A 19,199-nucleotide genomic window follows, 5' to 3' on the forward strand; every position below is an offset into this window, starting at 1 on the left:
GTTTGAGTGAACTCCGGGAGTCGGTAATGGACAGGGAGGCCTGGCGTGCTGTGATTCATAGGATCACGAAGAGTCGGACACGACTGAGCGACTGAACTGAACTGAACTGAACTGAGGTCTTATTTTTTTCCACTTCTTTCAAATTATGATTATTTTCATTTTTTGAGTGGAGACATATAGAGTCTTCATTAAAATTTAATAAATTGGAATGAAGGAACTGGTGGGAAATTTTGCTAAAAAATAAATAAAGGAAATGCTAAGGAAGACCCATTTCCAAAGGATTAGATACTTGATCACAAATGAAGTAGCTTCTCCTGGATGTTTTGTCTTTGAGGGAGAGCATTTATCAATAGTCTTAGAATAAAAGTCTGTCTGCACTTTATCTCAGTCATAACCTCTTAAGGCAATCTCTATCAAATAAAGGATACTGCAAAAGACAACTGGAATTTCCCATCTCTTTTGATATTATTTACGTATCTGAAGAATCTCTGGAACTTAGTAGCTGAGGTTTCCTGACTTTCAAAATTTGGAAGCACTTTGGTTGTTATTCTGTAGAAGCTAACATTCCCCTTTGATTTATCTTAGACATGACACACTTTCTTCATCTCCAGGCACTGGTCTGGTGGTAGACAGTGATTGCAGTGCATCATTAAAAATGCAGGATGTCTCACTAGTGGTTTTCTTCTTTTCATGTTGGAAGATTTTTTATTCCTTCTTAAGAATAAAAGAGTTCTCTAATGAAGGGCTATATCCAAGAGATACCCAAAGTAAAACCTTGGAAGCAGCCCAAGGTGAATATAAACATCCTTTGCAGATAGAAATATCTAGTGCGTGTGAGGGCTGTTAAGGCTAAACTTCTTGGCAGGAGTAGTACACGTTCATCCTGCAGTACAACTGCTTGCAAAATCATGAGATCCTATTCAATTAATCCTTCTCAGTACAGATGATGGAGCCATCTGCCATATCATAGAGATACATAATATATCATAGAAAGTCCTTTCATGAGCCAAAACAACCAACAAAATTTTAAAAAATCTATCAATTGCTTTGTTTCTCTCTAATATATAAGCATTCTTATTTTTTAAAGTTTTAATTCCAATACATCTGATGAGATTTGACATAAAAGAGAGCCTTTCAAAAATTGAAAATTGTTTTCAAATCATAAAAGGTCTGACTCTGGGGCTAGGTATATACTGGTGGAACTGATGATTATTCATGTGAATGATTTTATATCCTCCCTTTCTTACCTTTCATTGTCTCTTTATCTCACCACAGACTATGACTGTAACTTAGACTGACTTGGACCCTAGAAGAAACAGACTTTTGCTCAGGTTACCCAGGTTACTAGACAGAAAAGTTTTATTTTTTCTTTAGAAGTTTTTTTAACTATCAGAGTCATACAGAGCATCACTTTCCTATTTGAAATGCTTCCATTATTTTTATTCAACTCCTTCTAGTTCATGCTTTTCTTCCTTGTCCAGAAGCATACTGAATTCATTTTCTATTGCTAATTTAAAGAATTTCCACCTCCTTGGAGGTGCAATTAGCAAAGACTTCTTAGGTCTTTTCTTTTCTTTTTTTTTAATAGCTACTGCTGCTGCTGCTAAGTCGCTTCAGTTGTGTCTGACTCTGTGCGACCCCATAGACAGCAGCCCACCAGGCTCCTCCATTCATGGGATTTTCCAGGCAAGAATACTGGAGTGAGTTGCCATTGCCTTCTCCTTTTAATAGCTAAGTAGTGTCCAATTCTTTGTGACCCATGGACTGTAGCCCACTAGGCTCCTCTGACCATGGAATTTCCTAGGCAAGAATAGTGGAGTGGGTTGCCATTCTCTTCTCCAGGGGGTCTTCCTGATCCAGGGATTGAACCTGTGTCTTCTGCACTGCAGGTGAATTCTTATCACTGAGCCACCAGGGAAGCCCATATCTTTTCATTAGCAAAGTGAAAATTCTAATAGATGGTTCTGACTGGTGACAGCTACTATGGCTTTCCTGGGCATTGGCCATTTCCGATAATAGCATTTTGATCTTCCTTGAGGAAAAATACAGTCTCTACTTTTAGTCTTTAAGTTCAGGTAAGGCTGATCTTACTAAGAGCTCAAAATGTGAGTATCTGGCTTCCCAGGTGATGCTAGTGGTAAAGAACCTGCCTGTCAATGCAGAATTCATAAGAGACATGGGCTTGATCCGTGGGGTAGGCAGATCCCCGGGAGGAAGGCATGGCAACCCACTCCAATGACTCAGATGGTAAAGAATCTGCCTGCAATGCAGGAGACCTGAGTTCAGTCCCCGGGCAGGGAAGATCCTCTGGAGAAGGACATGGCAACCCACTCCAGTATTCTTGCCTGGAGAATTCCATGGACAGAAGAGCCTGATGGGCTACAGTCCATGGGGTTGCAAAGAGCTGAACACAAATCTGCGATTAACATAACACACACACACACACACACACACACACACACACACACACACACACACTCCTTACGGATTTGCTTTTAACTGCCTCCGTTGCTATTTCTTACAAAGGAGAGATTGAAATGGGAGTTCAAAAGTCACTGGAAGCCAGGAGTAGATGAAATGACTGCCCATAATTATTTAAATCCACCTGGTTATCTGCCTGCCACACCATCACATTTATTTAGATGAGATGACAAATCAACCCTATGAAAAAGAAAAGAAAATGAACTTTAGTAAAGCTTATTGTTAGCATAATCTCAAGAAAATTGTGTCCTGAGTCAAGTTGCTACATAAATAATTGAAATTAAGCAATAGCCAGACAATTTAGCTCAAACTTTCCTGATCTATAAAAGGAAGAATTTATCAGAGAGGTACTACTTAGGACCATTCGTATTTTGGCTCACATACTGAATGCACTGTCTAATAAGTGTTTAAATCTCTTTTGTACTTTGTTGATGACAGATTTGCTAATTGAGACTATGGAAAATTATTTCCTTAAAAAAATCTGTGCTCACAACTTCTCGCATGGAAATGTTAGTAGAATCCCAGGTTGGTTGTTACCTCCTTGGACAATCTACATATCCTAGGTGTTATTATAAATCAGCCATTCAATCTGCTCAAGACCTTTTGCGGATGAACTGCCAAAAACACAATTGCTTATAATTGGAATTTTAAATTATAAAGGAAAGGAGCTTTATTCCCATTATTAACTCATTAATTAAGCCCCAAATTTCTAGAGTCAGCATGTTTTTAATCACCCCATTGTATGCCTTTGATCCAGAGACACAAAACAGTGCCTAGCACTCACATTTTTGCCAGTAACCTTTTCTTTAATTGTGGCTTTAGTTTTAAATGGGAAAAAAGACAATTTGGGGGGTACTAACCTCTGAGCTCAAAAAAATTCCATGATGACTTTTCATCAAGTTGGTAAGTTTTTATCATGATTGATTTTCATAACAGTTCACATATTTTGACCACTTAATTCCAAAGGCCACTGCAATTAGAAGCTGAAGTTTTTCTTATCAGATGGAAGGGGAAATGCTCTCAAAGCCTTGTACTAGCTCAGACCACCTCATATTCCCTTTAAAATCTGTCAATGCCCAGCCAGTCAGGGTCCTACAACATCATTTCTATGCAAGGAATGGCCAGCTAAAATCACCCCAGACTTCTGTGTTACAGACAGAGTTCTCTTGTCTGGCAACATGAATAGTTGCTATCATTACATCAGCCTCCAATGACTTCAATACATGAATGGCTAGCTTATGGTCCAAGAGTGGATGGGCTTTTCTGTCTTTTTTCAGAGGCATCTGCCAACCAATGGGAACAGGCAGACAAAGCTACCTTTAAGTATTCTGCCTCATGAAACGAATAGGCAATGGCTAAAAAGGCAGCTCCAGATGAGAGTGTGAGAACACGAAGGACACCCACAGACTTCTGACACTTCCTTCCAGTAAGAGAGCTTTTCTCAATATAAGAATGAAAGTAAATTAAATCGAAAGCAGAGCTGTGTCTACTTGACTTTGAAGTTGTTTTTATTGTTGTTTAGTCACTAAGTCTTGTCCGACTCTTTTGTGACCCCTTGGACTGTAGCCAAAAAAGCTCCTCTATCCATGGGGTTTCCCAGGCAAGAAGACGGGAGCAGGTAGCCATTTCCTTCTCCAGGGGATCTTCCCCACCCAGGGATCGAACTTCTGTCTCCTGCATTGGCAGCTGAATTCGGTGCCTCAGTGGTAAAGAGGCACCAGTGGTAAACAGCTGAAGACTTTGAAGGGGAAACTTAAATAGAAGGGAGTGGTGAAAACAATTCAAGAATCTATACGGGTACAAGGCTATCTGTCATCTATCGATGGCTCTGCTTATTCAAAGTGAGATAATTCCCTAATATCTAAATGCTTACCTTGGGAAACAGAATTCACGACCTCCATTTCTGCCTCAATACTCATTTCTTTCATTTTATTCTACGTTTATATTAGTTCATTATCAAAACAATATCTGTTTACTACAGATAATTAGACAAAAAATCATAAAGAAGCAGAAATATATCAATAATCCTAGCAAACACAGGGCATTACTGTTACTCTTAGCACATTTCTCTCCAGTTTTTTCCTGTTCTTTTGTGTTATCTGTTGTGCTGTGCTTAGTTGCTCAGTTGTGTCCAGCTCTGTGAAACCCCATGGACTATATCTCGCCAGGCTCCTCTGTCCATGGGGATTTTCTAGGCAAGACTACTGGAGTAGGTTGCCATTCCTTCCTCCAGGGCATCTTCCCAACCCAGGGATCAAACCCAGGTCTCCTTCATTGCAGGGAGATTCTTTACCATCTGAGCCACCAGGGAAGCAAGGTAATATGAAATTGAAATGTATCCTTCTTTTATACCTATTTTTATATGCTGCTTTATATTATTAGCCTTTTCCCCATACATTAAAACTCTCTATAAGCATCTTTTTAATAGTAAAAAGCAGTACAAATAATTCATAGAATTATATAGATATTCTAACATTTTAATAATGAAGATTTTTATGATCTCCAAACTTCCCAACTCACGCAAAATATAACAAAAAAATATTTTTCTAACTTCAAAACAGACATTTCTGTGTTCCCCAAAGTTCTGATACACCCTTCGAAGGAGTGTCTGCCTTGCTGTCACCTCCATTTGAGACTCACCGTGATAATGGCGAGGGAGGGCTAGAGGGAGTGCATGATATACTTCAGATATGTTAGATTGGGAGAAAGAAAAGAAATCTACTGATCTATATACAAAAAGAGGAGGACTGTTTCTTAAACAATGGAAGTATAGCTGAAATAGGTTTATAGATTTTGAAAAACTGTATATTCATTGAGGTGTACCTACTAAAAACTTGTTGAAATTATAACCATACTTATTCCTTTGGATCCAAAGACTAGGTACACTGAAATACATCATTGTTGTTCAGTCGCTCAGTCATGCCTAACTCTTTGTGACCCCATGGACTGTAACCCACCAGGGTCCTCTGTCCATGGGATTTCCCAGGCAAGAATGCTGGAGTAGGTAGCCATTTCCTTCTCTATAAATACATCATATTTCAAAAGAAATAATGCTAGTTGTATGTAGAATTTCACTGGCCTCTGGTAAGTTTACCTTCTATTCCACCAAATCCTCCACTGAATTCAGTACCACAACAAACAGCCATTGACTAAGATTTCTTTATATTTTGTCTGTTTTCCCATTGTGTAGGAAATGTGTCTTAGAAAGAATAGACTTAAATGATTCAAAAAGAGAAGCAAAATTTCTGGCTCACTGCCAAGTACAATGAATGACCCATTGCCTGAAAATGGAAAAAGTGACCACAGGAATTTAGCTTGAAATACTTTCTACCACCACTAAGCTTGACTATGTCAGAATCAGGGATGCCAACAGAAAGAGGAAGTTCTGGTCAGATACGCATTGACTCTTTTGATAAGTTACTTCCTCAGATAGTTTTCCTGTCCAACTAGAAACCTCTCATTTTTTTTCATAGAAGGGTAGGTAGAGATCGGGCCAAAATCCTTGACATAGAAAAGGCAGTGAGTATTCAGACATGACCTTAGAATGTCCAAGTTGGCCAGAGAGGACAGAAGCCCAGGCGTATCATCCTTATTAGCCATGGGGTAGGTGGAAGAAAGAGCTGTGTGCAGACATTCCTTTTCAAATGACCACATTTTTCTGAATATGCTATGAGGTCAAAGGCATTAGTTATCTTCCTCAGAGAGGAGGGTAGGTCCCTGGAATCACATTGAAAATATGAAAGCAGTAACATCTGGAGGACTTGGGCCCAACTCAAACTTCATATTTATAATCTTTCCACAATCCAGCCTTTCTCCAGGCCCACATGGAAGCCTTCAGAGCAAACCCACAGAGGACTGGTGACAAAAGCTTGTATCCAGGAGTCTCCCAGATACATCCAAGTGATCAGCACAAAGCAACTGGAACACTGATGCCAAGCAATCTGGAAACAAAAATGCAAAATGTTTTCAGTCTACAATTTACCAGAAAAGGATCCCCCTCCAAAGATGCTCAGTAGTTTAGCTTTGGTAAAAAGGAGGAACAGAGGTGAAAATGCTGTTCAGTTCAGTAGTTCAGTCATGTCCAACTCTTTGCGACCCCATGAACCACAGCACGCCAGGCCTCCCTGTCCATCAGCAATTCCCAGAGTCCACCCAAACCCACGTCATCCAACCATCTCATCCTTTGTCGTCCCCTTTCCCTCCTGCCCTCAACATTTCTCAGCATCAGGGTCTTTTCACATCAGGTGGCCAAAGTATTGGAGTTTCAGCTTCAACATCAGTCCTTCCAGTGAAAACCCAGGCCTGATCTCCTTTAGGATAAACTGGTTGGATCTCCTTGCAGTCCAAGGGACTCTCAAGAGTCTTTTCCAACACCACAGTTCAAAAGCATCAGTTCTTCGGCACTCAGCTTCTTTTATAGTCCAACTTTCACATCCATACATGACCACTGGAAAAACCAGAGCCTTTACTAGATGGACCTTTGTGGACAAAGTAATGTTTCTACTTTCTAATATGCTGTCTAGGTTGGTCATAACTTTCCTTCCAAGGAGTAAGCTGCTTTTAATTTCATGGCTGCAATCACCATCTGCAGTGATTCTGAAGCCCCAAAAAATAAAGTCTGACACTGTTTCCCCATCTGTTTGCCATGAAGTGATGGGATCAGATGCCATGATCTTAGTTTCCAGAATGTTGAGCTTTAAGCCAACTTTCTCACTCTCCTCTTCCACTTTCAACAAGAGGCTTTTTAGTTCATCTTCACTTTCTGCCATAAGGATGGTGTCATCTGCATATCTGAGGTTATTGATATTTCTCCTGGCAATCTTGATTCCAGCTTGTGACTCAACTAGCCTGGCATTGTGCATGATGTACTCTGCATATAAGTTAAACAAGTAGGGTGACAATAGACAGCCTTCTCACACTCCTTTCCAATTTTGAACCAGTCCATTTTTCCATGTCTTGTTCTAACTATTGCTTCTTGACCCAGGACAAAATAATACGAGGAAAGGAGATGTCACCTTGAAGACAGATACACCAATAGGAATTAAAGCCTAAGGTGAAGGGAAGAAAGGAGTTGTTAAGAAGTCAACAATGTTCAAATATGCTCATCTGTGTCCAAGGATAGCCAAACAATTGTTTTTAGTCTAGCTCTTGGGATCCTTTACAAGACAGCCCTATTTTGCTCCCCATTTCCTGGAAGCATCCCACAGTCTAAAACTTACAAGTCTAAGTTTATGTTTAAACCCTTCTGTACATTAGTTTCTGTTTTAATATCTAAAACTAATCTACCTTTCCCATCTCTTTCACACTGTTTCAAGATCTTTAACTTAAGATAGATAAAAGTCACGGGTCAAATGCCCCCAAGATAAACAGCACAAGATTGAATCTTGTTCTTAACAGCAGTGAAATCCCAAATGCTGTACTACAAATGCATACATGGCAGGAAAGCATGAGGAAGAGAGCAATCCAGAGTGGATCCTGGCACAGAAGGGCCTAGAGGAGCTATCCCACGTTGAAGGTCAGGAACGGTGGCGATAAGGAGATACCCCTCATCCAAGGTAAGGAGCAGCGGCTATGCTTTGCTGAAGCAGCTGTGAAGAGATACTCCACACGCAAGGTAAGAGAAACTCAAGTAAGATGGTAGGTGTTGCAAGAGGGCATCAGAGGGCAGACACACTGAAACCATACTCACAGAAAACTAGTCAATCTAATCACACTAGGACCACAGCCTTGTCTAACACAATGAAACCAAGCCATGCCTGAGGGGCAACGCAAGACGGGCAGGTCATGGTGGAGAGGTCTGACAGAATGTGGTCCACTGGAGAAGGGAATGGCAAGCCACTTCAGTATTCTTGCCTTGAGAAGCCCATGAACAGTATGAAAAGGCAAAATGATAGGATACTGAAAGAGGAACTCCCCAGGTCATTAGGTGCCCAATATGCTACTGGAGATCAGAGGAGAAATAACTCCAGAAAGAATGAAGGGATGGAACCAAAGCAAAAACAATACCCAGTTGTGGATGTGACTGGTGATAGAAGCAAGATCCGATGCTGTAAAGAGCAATATTGCATAGGAACCTGGAATGTCAGGTCCATGAATCAAGGCAAATTGGAAGTGGTCAAACAAGAGATGGCAAGGGTGAACGTTGACATTCTAGGAATCAGAGAACTAAAATGGACTGGAATGGGTGAATTTTACTCAGATGACCATTATATCCACTACTGTGGGCAGGAATCCCTCAGAAGAAATTAAGTAGCCATCATGGTCCACAAAAGAGTCTGAAATGCAGTACTTGGATCCAGTCTAAAAAATGGCAGAATGATCTCTATTCGTCTCGAGGCAAACCATTCAATGTCACAGTTATCCAAGTCTATGCCCCAAGCAGTAACACTGAAGAAACTGAAGTTGAACAGTTTTATGAAGACCTACAAGACCTTTTAGAACTAACACCCAAAAAAGATGTCCTTTTCATTATAGGGGACTGGAATGCAAAAGTAGGAAGTCAAGAAACACCTGCAGTAACAGGCAAATTTGGCCTCGGTATGCGGAATGAAGCAGGGCAAAGACTAATAGAGTTTTGCCAAGAAAACACACTGGTCATAGCAAACACCCTCTTCCAACAACACAAGAGAAGACTCTACACATGGACATCACCAGATGGTCAACACTGAAATCAGATTGATTTTATTCTTTGCAGCCAAAGATGGAGAAGCTCCACACAGTCAGCAAAAACAAGACTAGGAGCTGACTGTGGCTCAGATCATGAACTCCTTATTACCAAATTCAGACTCAAATTGAAGAAAATAGGGAAAACTGCTAGACCATTCAGGTATGACCTAAATCAAATCCCTTACGATTATACAGTGGAAGTGAGAAATAGATTTAAGGGCCTAGATCTGATAGATAGAGTGACTGATGAACTATGGAATGAGGTTCGTGACATTGTACAGGAGACAGGGATCAAGACCATCCCCATGGAAAAGAAATGCAAAAAGCAAACTGGCTGTCTGGGGAGGCCTTACAAATAGCTGTGAAAAGGAGAGAGGTGGAAAGCAAAGGAGAAAAGGAAAGATATAAGCATCTGAATGCAGAGTTCCAAAGAATAGCAAGAAGAGATAAGAAAGCCTTCTTCAGTGATCAATGCAAAGAAATAGAGGAAAACAACAGAATGGGAAAGACTATAGATCTCTTCAAGAAAATTAGAGATACCAAGGGAACATTTCATGCAAAGATGGGCTCGATGAAGGACAGAAATGGTCTGGACCTAACAGTAGCAGAAGATATTAAGAAGAGGTGGCAAGAATACATGGAAGAACTGTACAAAAAAAATCTTCACGACCAAGATAATCATGATGATGTGATCACTAATCTAGAACCAGACATCTTGGAAAGTGAAGTCAAGTGGGTCTTAGAAAGAATCACTACCAAAAAAGCTAGTGGAGGTGAAGGAATTCCAGTTGAGCTGTTTCAAATCCTGAAAGATGATGCTGTGAAAGTGCTGCACTCAATATGCCAGCAAATTTGGAAAACTCAGCAGTGGCCACAGGACTGGAAAAGGTCAGTTTTCATTCCAATTCCAAAGAAAGGCAACACCAAAGAATGCTCAAACTACTGCACAATTGCACTCATCTCACATGCTAGTAAAGTAATGCTCAAAATTCTCCAAGCTAGCCTTCAGCAATGCATGAACCGTGAACTCCCTGATATTCAAGCTGGTTTTAGAAAAGGCAGAGGAACCAGAGATCAAATTGCCAACATCCACTGGATCATGGAAAAGCAAGAGAGTTCCAGAAAAACATCTATTTCTGCTTTATTGACTATGCCAAAGCCTTTGACTGTGTGGATCACAATAAACTGTGGAAAATTCTGAAAGAGATTGGAATACCAGACCACCTGACCTGCCTCTTGAGAAACCTTTATGCAGGTCAGGAAGCAACAGTTAGAACTGGACATGGAACAACAGACTGGTTCCAAATAGGAAAAAGAGTATGTCAAGGCTGTATATTGTCACCCTGCTTATTTAACTTATGTGCAGAGTACATCATGAGAAATGCTGGACTGGAAGAAACACAAGCTGGAATCAAGATTGCCGGGAGAAATATCAATAACCTCAGATATGCAGATGACACCACCCTTATGGCAGAAAGTGAAGAGGAGCTAAAAGCCTCTTGATGAAAGTGAAAGAGAAGAGTGAAAAAGTTGGCTTAAAGCTTAACATTCAGAAAACGAAGATCATGGCATCCGGTCCCATCACTTCATGGGAAATAGATGGGAAACAGTGGAAACAGTGTCAGACTTTATTTTGGGGGGCTCCAAAATCACTGCAGATGGTGACTGCAGCCATGAAATTAAAAGACGCTTACTCTTTGGAAGAAAAGTTATGACCAACCTAGATAGTATATTCAAAAGGAGAGACATTACTTTGCCGACTAAGGTCCATCTAGTCAAGGCTATGGTTTTTTCTGTGATCATGTATGGATGTGAGAGTTGGACTGTGAAGAAGGCTGAGTGCTGAAGAATTGATGCTTTTGAACTGTGGTGTTGGAGAAGACTCTTGAGGGTCCCTTGAACTGCAAGGAGATCCAACCAGTCCATTCTGAAGGAGATCAGCCCTGGGATTTCTTTGGAAGGAATGATGCTAAAGCTGAAGCTCCAGTACTTTGGCCACCTCATGTGAAGAGTTGACTCATTGGAAAAGACCCTGATGCTGGGTGGGATTCGGGGCAGGAGGAGAAGGGGACGACCAAGAATGAGATGGCTGGATGGCATCACGGACTCGATGGATGTGAGTCTGAGTGAACTCCTGGAGATGGTGATGGACAGGGAAGCCTGGCGTGCTGCGATTCATGGGGTCGCAAAGAGTCGGACACGACTGAGCGACTGAACTGACCTGTTAACAAAGAATCAGCGGTTTTAGTTAGACTATTAGAGAGGAACGAGGAGGTTAATGAGGGCCAGTTTAGCACTCAGAAGCTAAATTTTTCCATGATGTAATTTTTGCAAGGTTAGAGACAAATAACTTTATCCCAGACACATAGTTGTGCTCTATAAAGCCTTTTCAAATCTTCAGTCATTCTGTAGTTGCACTACTTCAATGGGATTTTGGATCTTGCATAGCATAAAGGTGTGAAGGATAGAACAGTGAGTAAATAAATAGCTAAATGAACGAATAGCTAAATGAGTTTATATGGTGCAACAATCTCACGTGTGTATGGAAATTTATGTCAAAATCTCATTCAGAAGCTCTTCGAGCAAAATTTCACATTATTAATGATATTCTAGAATACCTACATAGTGGGTGGCTAGTTGTAGATTTAACATTGGAGATTATATTTATTGGCTGGTAACCATGTCATAAAGTAATGGGTATTTTACTGGGACACAAATTTGAGTGATGTGTCCTATGAAGTAGTTGTGAGTCAGGAGAGAGGAAGACATGCAAGGATGAGTTATTTTTCTAGAGAGATTCCAGCTAAATCAGAGGTCCTCACTTCTGTATGTGGCATCATCTTCCTTCATTTCCATTTATAATGTCACAGATCTACAGAAATTGAGAAAATATTATTTTCTATGTCAAGAAAAAAAACAACTCTGACAGTAAATAAGCAAAAACTCAAACAATATTTCTCCAGACATGAAGAGCAAGTGAAGAAACTTTACTGAGGTTCATCATAAGGCAAAAGAGAAATATTATATATATTAAAGAGAGCAATGTCAAATGTCATTGTAGGAATGCTCCCTAACATGAATAACTCCGTTATATTCTCTTTCCAAAAACAAGAAAATACCTTGTGAAATTGTTTTAGTAAATACTCTGGCCAATGACAAATTTTTGTACTGAGTGATTGAATGTTAGCAAAGGGTAAAAAAAAAAAAAAAAATTAACTTGAATAATGAGGCTATTTTTAATGAAAGTATGATTTAATAGGAGTGGAATATAATCTTTTTATAAATGGTTATATATATATCATTATACATAAAATATATACATGTATATGTCATAAATCTATATAATCACTAAGAGTGTAAAGAGCTCTCTTAATTTTTTCCCATATGCTACATTTTATGGAGAAAAAATTTTGCTCAGATTTATTTTGATATTTAGAGATTTTCAAATCCTTGACACTTTGCCCTCATGATTGTCATGCCTTTGGATAGTGCTACGACTCTCTGAAATGTTTTCAAATATAAGGAGACTATCTACAGAGCTAATGAGAACAAATTTAAGTAAGTTAATTAAGCATATCTTATCTCCATTTAGAATAATTGTTTAGCGAATACAAAGCCTTCACTTATCTCAGTTACTATATTGCCAGCATTCTTGCTTCTTTGAAAGTCAGAGGTAAGAACAATTCATTTTTTAAAAAATATGTTCACCACCAACAGGGTATCTGCTAACTTTGCTAGGTGTTGGAGATATAGCAATAGATTTTTTATGACCCTTTATGGACAATATTCTAAAAAATTATCTGGTTGGGACAGTTGGTGTTGATTCACTAAAGAGGAGATATACCACAACATTTGCTTGATGAATCACTCATCCATCTGTGGTAAAGAATCTTCACTATTGTGGACACTGGCAACCACACATGGAGATTTGGAATGTCTAGGAGGACCATCACCATACACTCATGCATGATGGCTCTGAGGTCACCCAGCTCTCCCGTGGAGGTCCAGTTGTGCATGTGGGTTTTCTCCTGAATCACATCCTACAGATTCCATGAAAAACAGTATATCCTTAACTTGACGGGATTCATTTCTGTTTTTCATAGAAATACAATGCAACATTAAGGGAAACAAAAATTAGTATTTTGAGCTGTCCAGAGTTTAAATTCCACATGCAGTAGATTATATCATTTCCCTCCACTCCCTCTTCCCCTTATTTTCTACCTTTCTTTTAAGAAGATTGTGCATTCCTTCTCTTACTATGAGACCTACATGGACTTTTGGTGGGATGAACAAATTTACCACCTCACTGAGACAGACTTGGCCAGTTGACTGTTTCTGACCAATGAGTGAACTGTGTGCAGAAGCAAATTGTGTGTCGTGTACGCAGAAACATTAAGAACTGCCACGCGGTCGCCCTTGCCCACACAGGAATTGTTCTTTCAGCCTGGATCCCCAAATAAATAAGAGACCTGCCGCAGAGCCATAGATTGGAGCAGTTGACCTGCAGTGACATGGAATTTAAGGGAGACCTAAAACTTAAGTGCCATAATCTACTGAGATTTAAAGATTCTCCCTATGTTATCACAAAGTGAAAAAGCTAACTGATAAACCACATAAACAGACAACAATATGTTGCTAGTAAAGCCTAATTTCATTAGTTTGCGATTATCATCATTCCTAATATATTTCACTTTTAATTAATCCTTTAGTCATTTCTCTGCCATTACTTTAAGAAGCCTAGTCACTTCCTCTTTAGGCTTCCATCCCTTTCCTTATCCTTCAAGTTGCTCAAAAATCCTGCACAGCATAGTTTACTCCGTACAGAGTGGGCCAATACTCTAGGCATAGAAGGAAAATAAAAAGTTAAAAAACTCCAAGAAGTCCACTGGGTTCCATGCTTCTTTCACGGTCATGTGACACAGCTATTAAAGATTACATCTGTCTTGGACTGGTCTAATGCTGTTTGCTTACTGATGCTGTGTTACAGCTGTTGCCCTAGGTCATTATCATGGGCACACCACTCTCTTATTTCACCCTCATTTGCTCAGCATCTTAAAATGAAATTGCAGGGACTTCCCTGGTGGTCTAGTGGTTAAGACTCTGTACTTTCACTGCAGAGGGCGTGGTTTGATCCCTGATCAAGGAACTAAGATTCTGAATGCCACTTGTTGGGGCCAAAAAGAAAAAAATGCAATTACATTGTGTGCGGAAAGTGACCTTGCTTCTCTGACCCTTGAAAAAGTGAGAAGTGTTAGTTGCTTAGTCGTGTCTGACCCTTTGCCACCCTATGGACTGTAGCCCACCAGGCTCCTCTGTCCATGGGATTCTCCAGGCAAGAATACTGGAGCGGGTTGCCATGTCCATCTCCAGCTCTGGCCTTTGGCCTTTAAGTTAAATTTAGGCCACCAGTATACATACCCCTTGCTTTATGGGGAATTCGCTATACATTACAGTGTCTTTTTAATCATCCATCATGAGAAGTTTCTCTAACATTAAGTCATAGATACAATTTCATACTAATCCTAAGACCAATGAGCAAACGTTCCTTTACAGCTTTACTAGGAGCTTAGTACATATCTTCATTCATTCATGTAACCAAAAGTCCACTTCAGAGGACAAAATGTGACACCATTAAACTGTATGACTATGCATCTCTGCATAAATAGAAATGTATATGGAGGATTCCTTAAATTTTAAAAAAATGTACCTTTTCACATTAGTGTATGTTACTCCTGTTCTGTCATCACCTGTGTCACTATTGCACCACTAGTGTTTAGCAGAATGTTTGCCGTGTATTAAGTGCTCAGCTGGGGTCAAACCCAAATCTCCTGCATTGCAGGTGGATTCTTTACCACTGCGCCACTGGGGAAGCCCAATTTGAATAAATATGAGAAAAATCAATTATAAGGCAAGTCAATAAGATCAGAAATGGACTAGAATTTTCTCACTCCATATTTTTTCATAACAATAATTTTCTTTGAACTTTTATGTCTCCAAATATCCCTAACTCTTGAAACCTAATACCTGAGATCTTTGGGAGGACACTTCAGAGGCAGTGGAATTAGACTGGGTCTTGGACTATTCATAGGGCTCTCAGGTAAACTTTAATAAATGATACACATAGAAGAAGAAATATACAAACAACTCTTATTCTGTTTGTGTGAGTTCATCATAAAACTGAGAATGTCTCTTACTTTTTCATCTTATAATTTAAAAAATGGTTTGTATATATAATATAGTAAAGGAATAAAAAATCCATTAGGCAGGTTTTCTTAGATGATAAAGCATGTGAGGGCTTTTCTGCAGTGGTGACCTCCTCAAGAGAACATGCCTCTCACAAAGGATCTTCTTCATCCCTCTCCAGAAGAGAAGAGGAAACACAAGAAGAAGCGCCTGGTACAGAGCCCTAATTCCTATTTCTTGGATGTAAAATGCCCAGGATGCTGTGAAATCACCACCATCTTTAGCCATGCACAAACAGTAGTTTAGTGCGCTGGCTGCTGTACTGTCCTCTGCCAGCCTACAGGAGGAAAAGCAAGGCTTACAGAAGGATGCTCCTTCAGATAGAAGCAGAACTAAAAGTATCCTGCATCAAGATGAATGGGAAACCAGCCCAATAAACATGTTTTGGACTAAAAAAAAAAAAAAAAGCATGTGAGTTGTCTTAATGTTTGAAAACATATTAGGATCAGTAGAAAACCATCAATTCTCCAAGCCTTTCAGATTTGTATAATAATGAAAAAGGATATATTTCAGTCAGATTTTTATTTCTCTGTCCCATCCCATATGGTATTACATACATGGTTTAAAATATTTCTTAAAAATTAAAAAACTTTTTAGGATTATTCAATTTTATTCCATTCCCTGGACATTGTATTTATACTTTCCATCTTGAGTAAAAGAATAAGTAACCAAAAGTCCTGGGTAAACTATAAGAAATAAAGCAAATAATCATGAGCTAAGATATACATATTGTCATACGTGTAAAATCACTATTGTGTGGGCTTCCCTGCTGGTCCAATGGTTAAGAGTCTGCCTGCCAATGTAAAGGACACAGGTTCAATCCCTGGTCCTGGAAGATCTCACATGTCTTGAGGCAGCTAAGCCTTATTGCCACAGCTACTAAGCCCATGCTCCCTATAGCCATGCCTCTCAATAAGAGAAGCTACTGCAATGAGAAGCCCATGTGCCCCAACTAGAGACTAGCCCCTGCTCACTGCAACTAGAGAAAGCCTGCACACGCCATGAAGGCCCAGTAAAGCCAAAAATTGATAAATAAATCACTACTGTGATTCATGTCAGGATATTGTAGATATTGATAAACAATTGAATATTTTTAATTAATGCAGATTTTTCTCTGAATGCTATATGTTATTATTCAGTCACTATATTATGTCCGGCTCTTTGGGAACTCATGGATTGCAGCACCTCAGGCTGCATGCTGAGTGTCACAGCATCTAGCTAATGGTTTGGAAGTAAGAGAATCTGTCATCCAACATCTGCTCCTTACTGGCTAATTTGCAACTTTGGGACAGTGATATCAATTTTCTGGGCCTTGATTTTCATATTTGTAAAATGATAACAATAATACCTAACGGGGGCGGGGTGGTTATATGAATCAGTAATGACATACATACATTACATACAACACTTTGATTCCAAGAAGCAGGAAATGTAAGTAAGACAAAAAATTTATATTTCAATTCACCAAAAAATTTATATTTCAAGCCATACACCAAAAAGGAAAAAGAAAAAGCAAAAAACAGTGAGCGTATCCATGGATTCAAATCATTATATTTTCATATTGACTTCTATATTTGCTTTTTTTTTACAAAGAGCTGTGCTATCACAAATCAACCATCTTCACAAGTTAAAAACAAGACTGTAACCAGGTTGGATCTTAAATTCTCACAAATTTCATTAGTAGAAAGGAAAAAAATTCTATCCAACTAATTCCAGGTAGAAAAATCCTGGAGAATAAAACTGATTAGTCCTGCTAATTGGTCCTCATATTCATTTTTGAATCAAACAGTGGGAGTCAGGTGGAAGACTGTGATAGGCCCCAATCTCTGTGATATGTCCAGGCCTGGATGTGAGATGTATGATCTACAACCAAAAAAGGGAACAAAAGATACAAGACAAATCAAGACAAGTAGCAAAACAGAATCTTCATTATTAAAGTACTTGGCATAGTATTAGCTAAGGACTTGGAAATGATAGATATTAGTGCTGATGAGATTAACTTTCATTTCCTGGATCAACCAATTAGTTAGCTTCATTCTGGTTTATGGACCACTCATGTATGCGCATGGTGGTGAGCCTGAGAGGAATCCAATAAAAGGTAGAAATGTGCAACATGCGCCGCTGCCAGGTTAGAGCTTGTTTTGCTGACAGTGTGTCATTTGTGGTATATATTCCTCCAAAGGGCAGAGGGTTACTACTCTTGCAGATTTCAATACATTAATTTGAAATGAGAAATCTAATTCAGAGCCAAAGTGAACTGCAATCTGCTGGAATATGCTGAGGTCATCTTGACACACCTAGCAGTAATGAAAAAAATCATTCTTGCTTCATCACTTGCTAGCTGTGTGTCCTTGACTGAGTTATCAGCCTCTGTGTCCTCAAAAGTTACATGGGGGTAATAATAATACCTACATTTTCATAAAGTATTTGAGGCAATTAATGTATAAAAAGCAAGGGAGGGGGAGAAATAGCTCAGTGTGTGGGGAGTTGGAAATTTGAGTATCTACTTCAGAATGCTTGTACGGAAGGTGAGGAATCCTTTCTCCTTCTCACTCAAGAGACTAGGGCTGAATTACCCAACCATTCCTCCAAACATACTCCTCCATTTTCTCATTAATTATGAGCTCCCTATTTTTCTCCCAAAGTCCTCTTTCAAGTAAAAATTGTATAGCAGCTCTCTCTTGCCTGAAATTAAAAACAAAAATAAAAACTTACTAGTACAATACCTGATATAGATATTCAAAATGACAGGTTTTTTTAATGTAAGCCAAACTATATAAGAAGCACAAGCTGGAATCAAGATGGCCAGGAGAAATATCAATAACCTCAGATATGCATATGACACCACCCTTATGGCAGAAAGTGAAGAGGAACTAAAAAGCCTCTTGGTAAAAGTGAAAGAGGAGAAGTGAAAAAATTGGCTTAAAACTCAACATTCAGAAAACTAAGATCATGGCATCTGGTCCCATCACTTCATGGAAAATAGATGGGGAAACAGTGGAAACAGTGTCGGGGTTCCAAAATCACTGCAGATGGTGACTGCAGCCATGAAATTAAAAGATGCTTACTCCTTGGAAGGAAGGTTATGACCAACCTAGATAGCATATTGAAAAGCAGAGACATTACTTTGCCAACAAAGGTCCATCTAGTCAAGGCTATGTTTTTTCCAGTGGCCATGTACGGATGTGAGAGTTGGACTGTGAAGAAAGCTGAGTGCTGAAGAATTGATGCTTTTGAACTGTGGTGTTGGAGAAGACTCTTGAGAATCCCTTGGACTGCAAGGAGATCCAACCAGTCCATTCTAATGGAGATCAGTCCTGGGTGTTCTTTGGAAGGAATGATGCTGAGGTTGAAACTTCAGTACTTTGGCCACCTCATGTGAAAAGTTGACTCGTTGGAAAAGACTCTGATGCTGGGAAGGATTGGGGACAGGAGGAGAAGGGGACAACAGAGGATGAGATGCCTGGATGGCATCACCGACTCGATGGACATGAGTTTGAGTGAACTCCGGGAGTTGGTGATGGACGGGGGGCCTGGAGTGCTGCGATTCATGGGGTCGCAAAGAGTTGGACACGACTGAGCGACTGAACTGAACTGAAACTATATAAGTGCAAAGAAAAATAACCCAAGCAGCTAGATTAAGACAAGTAATTATCAGTCATGACAGCTGATTGTTAACTTTTATTCTGCTCTCTATCCTTTACATGACTCATCTGACCAAGCACTTATGATATACTGAGCACTTACGAGAAACAGAAATGAAGAGTAATTGTGGGACCACTTTCACATGTCATAGAGTTATACAAATG

At 39.5% G+C, this 19,199-nt stretch overlaps 1 pseudogene; it reads left to right on the forward strand.

Moving 5' to 3' along the window:
• Positions 1-15,474: 15,474 nt before the first annotated feature.
• LOC101110068 (small ribosomal subunit protein eS27-like) lies at positions 15,475-15,726 on the forward strand (annotated as a pseudogene).
• The last annotated feature ends 3,473 nt before the right edge of the window (positions 15,727-19,199 follow it).

This window comes from Ovis aries, chromosome 9 (genome assembly GCF_016772045.2).
Source record: "Ovis aries strain OAR_USU_Benz2616 breed Rambouillet chromosome 9, ARS-UI_Ramb_v3.0, whole genome shotgun sequence".
NCBI lineage: Eukaryota > Metazoa > Chordata > Mammalia > Artiodactyla > Bovidae > Ovis > Ovis aries.